Genomic DNA, 13,122 nt, shown 5'->3' with positions numbered 1-13,122 from the left:
TAAGAGATTTCATTTAATGAAGTGACACACTTTAAAAAAAATACATCTCTAATCTTCTATAACAGAGAGAACTTGAACTTTTTGGCAATGGACAAAAGGTTGTAAAAATTTCCCTCACACAAATTACACAGGGGGACCTTTTATGTTATACTTTATTTTAGATATGAAGGTACCTTCCAGAAATGAGATGGTACTATCTCCTTATCAAGGTTTTCTTCAATCTTCTGAGGGCTGAGTCACATTGATCTGTAGCAGTGTGGAAGCATTTATCCAGAGTGGAGCTCAGTTACTACAGAAACATGTACGGTGACACCACTTTACATGTAAGTGATCCCACTCAACATTATCCAAGAACAGCTTAGAAGCTCAATCTGGAATGTTTGTAATATTCACCTCCAATAGACACAAACATCAAAGGGAGCCCTTTGTCCCTCCCGGCCTACCTACTTCTCACTCATCAATCCAGCCCTGCCTCAAGCCACCTCCTCACTTTATCCTTTCAGTTGCTTTTGCTCCTGTAGCCTCACTCTTCTTTTCCCACCTCCCCAATGCCTGATATATTTGGAACTGTAGTTTTTCCAGTGGTAGTGCTCGATGTGGAAGAACGACAATTCTCAGCACTCATTGAAGCCATCGCTTCATGCCGGGCATTGGTGAAGGGAGGGAAGAAGACATTCGTTCATTCTTCTACTGTGCTGGAACAACAACAAAAAAATAAGTGTGGAGTAAGTGGTGGATAATCAGGCAAGTAGGCAGAGAGGTTATAAGGCTCTACTGCTTACCCAGTAGTACCATCAAGACCCAACAGGTCTGAAACAGGCTTGGAATTTGGTTAGAAATAAACAAGCTATTTTCCAGGTTGGGAGGGGGCTGTAATTTTTTGAGCCAATTTTTGAGCATGAATAAGAGGGATTCCTTCATCACTAAACTGTATGAACAAACCATTTGGGCAAAGTCAGTGACGTAGCCAACCTATAAATGGTCACCAGGTTGGGAAGACTGGGTAACTAAATAATGTCCCGTGTCAAAATTGTATGTTGTGAAAAGCACGAAATGTTCTGTAAATTCTCTTTGACATGTTCATTTTACAGATTCAAAGAGTGTTGAGATGTGATTGGATTCTGAACTTGGATTCTGAACTGCTACATTCCAGGAGGATTGTCTCAAAAGCCCCCCCCCCCCCGCCACAACATGCAGCTTGGCTTTAATTGAATGAATCCCATCATATAACAGGGGTTCCAAGCAGGTACTAGTACCTCCTAGGGGTACTTGAAGGGCTCCCTGGGTGTATTTGGTACCCTCCAAGGTTGCCAGGATCTAAGGGGTATACTCATGGGTAAAATGGGCTGTAATCCAAAGTTTGGCTAAAAATTAGCCAAATCTAGCAACCAAATCTAGCTGAGCTGCATCATTTGTTTCCAGTCTAAGGATTGACAGCTTGAAGCTGACACATCCTCAGCATGGAGTCTGTTGCAGAAAGGATGGGAGGAGAGTGAAGATTCTCCTCTTCTGCTCCTGATTGGCTGGCTACATGCTGAAAATCCCCTCCCCTTAGCCTGATTGACAGGCTTCTGAAAATTAGCACTGAGTACTTCCATTGAAATTAATAGGACAAGTAAATTTGTCCCATTAATTCAAATAAGACTGCTTATGAGTAACTTAAGATGGACGTGAGACAGCAATTGCAGGAGCCTCTCTCCTTAACTACAACACTTACATTTGTGTTTTAATGTATATGAATATACCAACACACACACACACACACACACACTCACACGTAATCCTCATGGGACAAGTTTACTTGTCTCATTAATTTCAATAGGCGTACTCATGAGTAACTTAGTCAAGATGTAAGCCAACGGCAGAAGTATTGTAACGTTTAAATGTGTGCTAAGGTGCTTCTGTGATCATGCTGACACTTCCATGATGGCAGGTGCTTCTGTGATCGAAACATGATGGCAAGTACTTCTGTGAGTGGCAGCCTGTAGTGGTCCAGACTGCTGATCATGGAAGCGCCTGCTGTCATGGTTACAGCATTTCCCTATGCAGACAAACACTGTGGTAACTGTGGGTGGCGAGGTGGAGGGGTGGAGGAAAGTCACCAGGATGGGAAGTTCAGACCCGCTTTTGGCACTTGTTAGCATATTCAGTACGGTTTTTAAAACATCTAAATAGGACTACAATGACATGACAACCCAGGTTTGTTCCTGGGGCTAGCTGGATTGGATTGGCCAGTTATTACCTCCTCCATTTTCAGTGCTGGTACTGTGCCAGGAACTCTCCTAGACAGCAGGCTGTATGAAGCGGTGAAGTACTGTGAGTTATAGATATTTTGAATTTCCCTAAAAAAACTGACCCATTTTTTAAAAAGATTTTTGTTTTTGTTTTTTAGATTTAGATTTTTTTTTAGCTACAGACATAAATCAGGTAGGCTAAGCTCCAATGAAAATCCTGAATTGTATATGGAGTGCTCCCCCATAGCTCACAGGGACTTCAACGTAAAGCTGGATGATATGTGAACACACACTTGCCCTTCCATGGTTAATCATAGTAAAATTGCCATCTGGGAATGCTCCTGGACAAAGTCCTTGTGGCACCTAGTTCCAAATGGATATCTTAGGTAGCAGATCACTCTGACCTCTGGTTTTTTCTCCATTCTTTCTTTCTTGATTTTATTCAACATCTGGCCAATCAAGCCCTTTTACTTTTTATATTCCTCTCTTAACTGGAAAGGGGAAGTGATAGTGCCAACATTTATTTTTAACAAGTATATATTTTCCCATAGCACTTTTCATTCTGGTCAGATATCAAATGCTGAATCTTTGAAAGTATGTTTTCCTTAAGAAGTTCAATATCCTTTCATAGCAAAAGATCCTGTAGCCAAAAAAAGGAAGCAAAAAAGTCAGATTCTTTTATAAAACCCAGGCTATTAATCTATGGATAACCAATTCTCTGGACAATAAGGGTCAATACTTGAAGGCTTAAGATCAAGTACAGAGAGCACTCAAACATGCTTCTTAGGATACCTGGATATTAGTTCCTATGAATCAGAAAAAAGTACCTATATTTTCTTATTGTTGGGCCAACTCACACGGGAATAATAGAAGAAATGTAGTCGAAACAGGAATAGTAGAAGAAAGGGAAAATCCAGCAAAAAAAGTATTTGTGACTTAGTCTCAATGGCTGACATCCGGCACAGCATTATGGCCCAAGATTTTGACCTTGGCATGGATTCATGCAATCATGCTAAATTTAGTAACCCACCTAGATTCATACAGTTGTGCAAACAGGCTTAGCCATAACTATCTTTTGCTGAATTGTGACCAAAATGGATGGGATAAGGTGGTGTTTTTATACTGTATTTTAAATGCATTGCTGTAATCAACCTTGGGTGTCCTCATACAGCCAAAAGACAGAATATAAATCTTTTAATAACAGCAATAATACCAACTTAAAACACATTTTGCTATATTTCACTGGCAGAATATTATTGTGGCAGGAGGAAAGGGCAAAATATCGAAGACTGCATCTGAGAGATATCTCTCAACCATCTAGGATCAAGAAAGACGATAACACACTGTGTTACATCTATTCTGATGAATGGGATTGGCTTCAATGTAAATGTTTTATCAGTGAGTTGAAGAAAGGTAAGTTGATAGGCCAACTGTGCCAAGTTTAGTTTAAAGCCTGAACAATATGACCTGTGTGGCCCAGGAAGAAAACCCACATATTTATTTTGTCTTTCTCACAACACAGAAGTATTTGTACTTAACTTAAAGTGCTATTGAAGTCCTGTAAGCAATTCTTAAACTCCCCAGTAGGTGGAGGTATAGATTGCAGCCTCGATTCAGCTTCAAAGATAAGTAAACTACAAAGGGAATCTAAACAGTAGGGATGTACAGGAAATGGATTTTGCATTTGTTTCGAGCTTGAAACAATACACAGACGGACAAAATGGTTTGTTGAAACTGTGGTTCACCTGATTGTTTCAACAGAACAAACCTCGAAACATTTTCGGCCATAGGGAACAATGGGAAAAATCAAAACACCCCATTGTCCCCCATGGGTAGCTCCTAAGGACACCAAAGTGGGTAGTGACGGATGCTACCTATCACCCAACCAGACATAGGCCTAGCTCACACAATAAATTGAAACTAAGTTTAATGTGGGTTACTGAGATTAGCATAATTGTGTGAATCCACATCAAAGCAGGAACCTCAAATTCATCTCGGGCCATAAACCACCCTGGTGTGGGTGCACACAATCATGCTAATCTCAGGAACCCACATCAAACCTAGATTTGAATGACTGTGTGAACCAGGACCTGAAATGCATGTGGCTAATGTGCTTGCATCTGGATTATCATTTATATTATCTGTATCATGATGCTAATCTGAGCCCGATTGAAATGTCTGAATGTATATTTTTTGATGCGGAGGGGATTGCACATCCCCATCCCCATCCAATGTCACTAGTGGCTACTTGCAACTAATAATACAGAACTGGAGCTGGACTGGAGCCACTTAATTTTATATATGTTCTCCTCTGAATGATAACTGAGAGGCAGCTATCGCAACCCATTGCAGGATGTAATGTATCCAAAGGGTAAAACTGGGATGAGAAAATGTGCTCAGGTTGTATAAATTTCTTTATTGCTTGGATCTTTTCTTAGTTGTAAGAGGAATCAGAGAGTTTTTCTAGCATTAAATTTTTAATGTACTTTTCAGCACATAATTTAAATACAGTACATGCCTCAAATATTGATTTTGAGTTAACATATATCTAAATCATTACGATAGTATTTCCTAAAGCTAAGCACTGTTGACCTCCAGACTTTATTGTCTTTTATATTTTATGAATAAAATTAAACTGCTGTCCCAGAATTAAGGTGCATAGTTATTATTTGCGGTGATTATAAATGCATTTCTACTGATGCAAAAAGGCATTTGAATTTTTCCTCAACTCTATTGTGATTTTTTATTTCTGTTGACATACTGCACAAGGGTACATCAGTCCAGTAAGGTTGTGTGCATGCAAATTGCACAAATGCAAAAATTGTGCAAATGACATCACAGAAGAGTAAACCTATTATTTCCAATGGGCTTTCTCTTGTGTAATGCCTTTTGTACAATTGTGCAACTTGCATACACACCATGTCACTGGGTTGATGTACCCTTGTATTTGTGAGTGCAATGAAGGCATAAACAACAGAGAGATTGGAGCCTGGCAGACAGCTTCATCTAGAATTTCGGTCCTCAGAAAAATGTTCACAGTGTTCAGAGCTGTATGCTCTGAAGACAGGCATTGAACTCACTGGTAGATGGCCAATGAGTGCCTTGGTGTGAAGGGCATGTTGGCACAAGCTTCTGTTTGCATCCCGCCCATCCTGCCCACCCCGCCACCCCATGCACTGGTCCCCTGTGGAGGAGCAAGGTCTGACAAGGCTTCTGCTGTGGACAAAAAAGCAGTACTTTGCCTCTCCTCCAGTCTACCTTTAGGATACTTCAAGGAGCATACAATGTTCTGAAGGTCATTTTGGATTTCCATCACATCCAAGCAGAATGGCGTGGAAGCAAATGACCAGTGGAAGTGAATATTACAGCAGCAAAAGCAATGAAATCAAAAGTGGAAACACTGGCTGACATCCAGACTAATGCAGCATTCATGCTGTTAATGCTGCATTTGGGAGCAGGGAAGGGAGCGTAATTTTCATTGAGCTCTCCATTTCTCTAAAGTGAGTCCACTGTGCATGAAAACATGTCGCTCAGGAGTGTATTTCTGGGAGTCACAATCAGCGTCAGAGCAGAAACCAAAATAGCCCCTCTCCCACTGTGCATTCACAACATTGCTGCACAAGTGCTTCATTAGACTGAATGTCAGCCAATAACATATTTGAAGAGGCTGTGGGAGCACTGTTCCCTTTAAGGTGTGCCACTGCGCATGCACGCACACATTTTCTGATGTCCGCTCAGTTAATTTTAGATCCCGTTCAGGTTGAATCAGGAAGGCCACATTCTGAATCCATGTGTGCACACACTGCCTTGATACTGCTGCCCAGAACAAAACTCATTCCGCATACAGATGAAAAAAGTTAGAGAGAGTACTGTGTGGGAGGTGTGAGGGGAGATTGGTAGTAATGGTGACGATTAAGAATATTTATATCCTGCTTTTCAACCAAAAAATTCTCAAAGCAATTTACACAGAAAGAGGAACAAAATGATTTGCTGTCCCCAAAGGACTCAAGATCTAAAAAGAAAGACAAGTTAGACACCAGCAAAGGCCACTGGAAAATGTTAAGCCTATTCACACAACTGGGCAGCAGGAGGGGGAAGGCAGGGTCCAACTCACCTTCCTCCAGGCAATAGCAAACAGGCTGCGTGGAGCGCATTGCAGCGTTGCCCTCCACAAATTCCATTGTAACCATGAAAGGTGCATTGCCAGGAGTGATTGACAGGCTGCGCAGGACTTCCAGACTCGCTTTGTGCAGGTACCGTGTGCATGTATGGCATCTTTTTAGCCTATTTTTCAGTAGGCGTATGAGATCACTTGGCATTCTGTGTGTGTCCGTGTATGTCTGTCCATGTGTCCTCCACTATCAACTTCGCAATGCCTGGACCAATATGAACCAAATCAGGTATAGTTGTAGGGACACATAGGGACACCTCAATGGTGCAGTTTGTGATGATGTCACCCACTCCAATCCAAGATGGCGGACATGTAAATGTTTGAGGCACAAGTGGGCTAACTTGTGAACTGCCTAACCGATTTGAACCAAATTTGCTAAAGCTGTAGGGACACATAGGAATGCCCAAATGGCATGGTGTGTGCTAATGTCATCCACTCCAATTCGAGATGGCGGCCACGTGAACATCTGTGCTGAAAGCAGGTTAATCTGTGGACTGTCTAACCAATTCAAAGCAAATTAGATACAGTTGTAGTGAGTGATACACAGGAACACCTCAACAGCATAGTTTGTGATGATGTCATCTACACCGATTCAAAATGGCAGATGCATAAACATTTGAGGCACAAGTGGGCTAACTTGTGAACTGCTTAACCGTTTTGAACCAAATGTGCTGCAGGACACATAGGGACACCTCAATGTGACAATATCATCATAACTTGTTTGTGATGATGTCATTTACCCCAATCTAAGATGGTGGAGGCAGGGATGTTTGAGGTGCAAGTGCACTAGCTTGAGGACAGTCTAACCGATTTGAACCAAATTTGCTTCAGCTGTAGTGAGTGACACACAGGGACACTTCAGAGGTGCAGTTTGTAATGATGACATCCGCCCCGATCCAGCACAGCAGACATATGACCATTTGAGGCACAAGAGATCTAACTTGTGGACCTCGATTTGCATCAAATTTAGTCCAGATGTAGAGGCAGTGAAAGGAAAGCAGGCTGATTTGTTCTTACTTGTTTATAATTCTGAAGGCTTGAGAAAAGCCGTGTTAATGGAAGTTACATGAAAGTAGCTATAGTATCCTGCTTCCCTCACCCCATCCAGCTATCTTACTCACAAAACTGATAACAGCAAAAATAAGAGGGACTAATGCTACCTTTTGAAGTTCTCTATTTGGGCAAAGAAGGCTAAATAGTTGAAAGTTGGGTGGGAGGCTAATCATGTTGCTATTCATACCAGCTTGCACCTCAGATGTTCACATGACCACCATCTTGGATTGGATCATCACACATCACGCCATTAGGGCAGCCCTATGTGTCTCTACAGCTGTAGCAAATTTGGTTCAAATCGGTTTATTGTTTAGCATTCCTCCTAGCTTTTATTTGCCTGCCAAAGTTGGCCATACTGAAAAATGGTAGGTAGTATACTTCTACAAGAATATGACCATTCAGTTATTGAGCTTATATTCTCTGTTCCTCAGCTAGAGATTCTCAAACTGCTTGTTCTGGATAGGACTTTCCCAGAGTAAGCTATTTGCCTCTTGCAGCCTTAGTCATCCTGTTGTGACATGCAGCCCCTTTTTGACTTGACCTCTCTGTTTAATATTTAGGAAGATGTTTCTGTTCATTCTCCAGATGAAGAGTGGCTGAAGAGTGGCACAAAGGTATGCTGGCACACACATTGCTAGTATCCCATTCGAATTCCCCTTCACTCAGCCTAAAGGGGCCTGAAAAAAAGTGGAGCAGAAACACACTGCTGTAAATTATTCAGGTGATTCTGCCATTTCTAGAAGCAGGCAGGATGGTCTGTCCATAAAACATTAACATGACATTTCCAAGTAGTGACAGGTGGTTTGGGAGAAGGCTTATGAATGAACAGAGCAATGCTTTGTGGGCAGAAAAATTTGTTCAGCTGTAAACAAACTCATACCCCACTGCATATTTCCACATAAACACACTGCTGAATTTTGAATAAGGGTGCAAGAGCATCAATATGCAAAATGCCATCTTGCACGTCAGTTAAAACAGATTTGTTCAGTGCAGCTCTGAACTGCAAAATTGGGACAGAGTTTATATTCCATTCCCCATCCCTCACCTTTAGAAAGATGAGTGTTCTGGTTGCCCTATTTCAAAACTGAATCATCCAAAAGAGTATTAAATAGTTCTGACTAAAAATATGGAGTCTCAGTTCAGCTGTATCTGCCCCCGTTTTCCCTAGTGCTGGTTGAAAAGAATACATACAAGAAAAGATTTGACTAGGATTTTTTTTTTTTTTTAAAGTCTCAACAGACAGTAGAGAGTTGTCCAATTCCCTGGTCTGATAATCACATTTTTCAGGAGGGCAGCCTCACGGCAATGTCAAGTACCCTTCCATTTGATGGCATGCCAGCTTCTTAGAACTAAAATATTACATTGGACAGTTTGCAGATAGACTTCCAGCTGCATGGAAACTCTCACAGGTCTAATGATACAATGAAGGCTGTTATCCATCGAGACTCGCGAAGGTGAAGGTTTAATAGATCTCTTAAACTTCATCATACTGAACTACTTCTGTTTGTCATATTACCATTTACTATAGTTTATAAAATTTCATTTCATTATCTGTTGATGAAAGACAAATGGAAAGAGCTGGGAGTGGGGATGATCCAGAACCTTGTAGGAGAACCTTGTTCAGTGCTTATCCACTGAAGTGCTACTGTGCCTGTTAGACATATAAGATGGCTATGAGAAGCATGCTCATGCTACACCCCTGCTTTTGTCCTGTTTGCTTGTCAGTAAGTCATATTAGAATAATAGCTTTCTAAGACCCTTCTGAGTAGTTTCTTTCCATTGGGGATGTTGTCAAGGAGTGGCAATGGGCCTAATTTGGCTCAGTTACTGAGGACATTTTGTTCTGAACCTGAGCTAAGAGCAGGAGCAAAACAAGAGGTCAATATTAATATCAATGTCAAACAACTATGTAAAATAAAATTTAGGCAGCAAATTCAAGGCCCAGTTATTCAAGTCTGTCCAATAAATTGAGGGAAAGTAGAATTTCAGATTTGTTGACAGTTAAGAACATAACATAAGAACAGCCCTGCTGGATCAGGCCCAAGGCCTATCTAGTCCAGCATCCCATTTCACACAGTGATCCACTAGATGCCTCTGGAAAGCCCACAGGCAAGAGCTGAGGGCGTGCCCTCTCTCCTACTGCTATACCTCGTAACTGGTATTTAGAAGCATCTTGCCCCTGAGGCTGGAGGTGGCCTATATCCACCAGACAAGTTTCCATTGATAGACTTCTCCTCCATGAATTTATCTAAGCCCTTCTTAAAATCAGCCAGGCTGGTGGATATCACCATATCTTGTGGCAGAGAATTCCATAGGTTAATTATGCATTTTGTGAAAAAGTTGTTCCTCTTATCAGTCCTAAATTTATTGGCAATCAGTTTTATGGGATGACCCCTGATTCTAGTGTTATGTGAGATGGACAAATATTTCCCTCTCTCCACACCATGCATAATTTTATAGGCCTCTACTATGTCTCCCCTCAATCATTTTTTTCCAAACTAAAAAGCCCCATTTGTTGTAGCCTGGCCTCGTAAGAAAGGTGTTCTAGGCCCCTGATCATCTTGTTTGCCCTCGTCTGCATCTTTTCCAGTTCCACAATGTCCTTTTTGCAGTATGGTGACCAGAACTGAACTATACTCCAAATGTGGCCTTTCCATAGATTTGTATAAGGGCATTATAATATTAGCAGTTTTATTTTTAATTCCCTTCCTAATGATTCCAAGCATGGATTTGGCCTTTTCCCAGAGCTGCCACACACTGCTACACAAATTTCTGATTCAGAAACAGAATAATAAATGAAAGTGTTCCATAACCCACCTTACACTGAATTAGATCTATCAGTTCCCCTAACCTGGTTCTGTCAATCATGATGGGCAGCAGCTTTCCAGATTTTCTGGAAGACGTTTCTCAGGTCTCTGTGGTTGTTTAATTAGACTGAGACTTAAAATGCACAGATCTTATGCTCTGGTACTGTGAGATGGTCCGTGTTGCCTCGAAGGCATGCATGTGTGTGCAGACTCACATGTTTTTTGGTGTCTGCTCAGCCCATTTTAGATCCTGCTCAGGTCGAATCAGGAAGGCCCCATTCTGAATGCATGTGTACAAACACTGCTTTGATACTAACACCCAGAATAAAACTCATTCCGCACACAGATGGAAAAAAATTAGAGAGAACACTGGGTCCATCCCTTGATAGTTGATTTCTACAGGACTCCAGAGAGAGAGAGAGAGAGAGAGAGAGAGAGAGAGAGAGAGAGAGAGAGAGTCTAAATTTAAGTAAAATAAAGAAAGCACTACAGTATTTGGTTTGGCTGTAAGGAATGGCACTACACAGTGAACTGCATGATGACTATAGCATATACACATGCCGAGTTATTGATGCTATGAAAATGATCTGCTCAAAAGAATATTGGAGAACTAACACTCTCGATGCCCTGTGTGATTTGATGTTTAATACCTCCTAATCATACCTATGTTTTTTATTTGTTTTGTTCCTCTGCCCACTGTATATATCCTCTTCTTTTGCTGCATCCAGTTAGTCACCAGTTCTTACCACTGGTGTACGTACACAGGTGATCGTCAAGAGAGAGACTTGGTCAGCAGGCTTCTCTGGCAGCACACTGAGCTGGTTGCGCAGCCATGTGCTAGCGTAACATTGCCAGAGCCGTCCAACTGTTCACTCTCCATTTTTTATCTTGGCTCACGGATTTACCACCTTCCTGCCATATCTTCTACCTCCAGAGGTAGCAACCTCCATGATTGTAAACTGCATGCCAGCTCGTGCATTAATGCCAACTGCATATTAAGCCTGAGCAATCACATTTATTCAGAATGGCTCTCTTTCACACACAAACACAGCACTGCACTATTTCTTGTCATTTCAATTCCTTTTAAAAATTACACTGTTTTCAGTGGAATGGAACAGAATGCTATTATAATTTTTATGAAAATAATACATAACCCTCATGCTTGAATTGATACAGAGACCCCTAATCAAGGATACCAAGTTCTAGTGGGAAAATTGACATTTATAATGAGACGGATGCATCAAACTGTGTGCACATGCACACATGAACAAAGCCACCCTGAGATTGGTCTGTTTCTTAGAAGCAATGAGCTGCAGGATCTCATGGGACAACCATGAGTACATTCATTCCCTTTTTTATCCCAAAAGAGAATGGGCAGGAGATGGCCATAATGTGCTGAGTCGTTGGCATGAGTGAGTTGGCTAAAGCATTGAATGGTTCTTCATTCCCAGCTGCTGGTTGATTGATAGAACTGAATTGGTAATAACTCTGGAGGGAGCAGTTTGCCGTGTCTTCCATCTGGAGCTGCTGTGTTGTGACTCATGAAGATGGCTACCAGTCAGGCAGATTTGGCAGTGCTTTCCTGCCAAGCAAGATTTGGATACCGGGGAATAAGCAAGTTGTCAGGGGGGAGGTATCTGGAATGAAGAGAGTTTGATGCATCGAATGGTGGTAGCTCTCGTTAAAAAGAAATGAAGTGCTTGGAAATAAACTGTGAAGAGAGAGTAAACAAAGAACAATTTGTTTATTTGCAAAACCAACAGACAACTTTATGTGTCATGTTTCTTCTACTCCACATCCATTGCTTCCTAAAGGCCAAGTTTTGACCTTAGTTTTGTACCATACCCTGTCATAATGGATGTCAATTAAACATATGAGGAACCAACAGCTGTCACCATCTTTAAATTGCCACCAGACTTTTCTGTTCCATATGGTAGAACCCAGGTCCAAATGCTTTCTACAGTGGCTCCCAAATGAGCAGCTTGTTATTGAAAGTTTTAAAGTGGTTTTCTGCTACTCTTCGAAACAAAGGGATTTGAGGACCATTACGAGAAACTACACTATGCATCGTTGACCTTGGAAATACTCATGTGTGTTCCTAATTCACAGATGTAGATGGGGAGAAATTATTCACAAAGATGGATATATTTATTCTATATACCTGAGGTAATTAAAAAATAATAATTTCAATATGTTTAAAGTGCATAAATTTAAATGGAACTTAAGTTTGTCTTCAAATAAGCATATAACCATCTTAATGGCTCTAATATTTTTTGACAAGAACTATGGTTTGTATAATTTTTGACTGTGGTAACAATATAAGTAAATTTATGGTTTTATGGTGTGTGTATTAAGGTATACTGTGAAACCATAAATTTACTTTGTAGCTATCCAATGTATCTGTGTTTGGAAAGCTTAATTGGGACTGTTCAGTTAGAATATATACATGAGCTATGCCCATGCTAATTTCCACAGGTGTATGCTAATTTCCACAGATAATAGCAGAATTCCTCATAAAGACTGGGAAGCTAATATTGCCATTGATCACTAGATATTCCCCACAGTTGGACAAGTATAAATCTCTCATACCTTTCCACATCGGTCTCAACACACAGAACACAGTCATAACTTGTGTCAATCGACCAGGACCATGTGCAAAAATTTGCCTTATACCAAGTCAGACCATTGGGCATCTAGCTCAGTATTGTTGATGCTGACTGACATCCAAGGGTGTAGTAGAGGAGGGATGTGTAAGGACTGAGCACTGGTACTTCTCAGCTTCTCTGAGGTGGGCATGACCATGGGGCTCTCATGGGCAGTGCCTGGACTTCTGAATTTGCAACTACACCACTATGTG

The sequence above is a fragment of the Hemicordylus capensis genome, chromosome 1 (assembly GCF_027244095.1).
Source record: "Hemicordylus capensis ecotype Gifberg chromosome 1, rHemCap1.1.pri, whole genome shotgun sequence".
NCBI lineage: Eukaryota > Metazoa > Chordata > Lepidosauria > Squamata > Cordylidae > Hemicordylus > Hemicordylus capensis.
The sequence above is the reverse complement of the archived record's forward strand: the minus strand, read 5'-3'. Positions refer to the sequence as shown.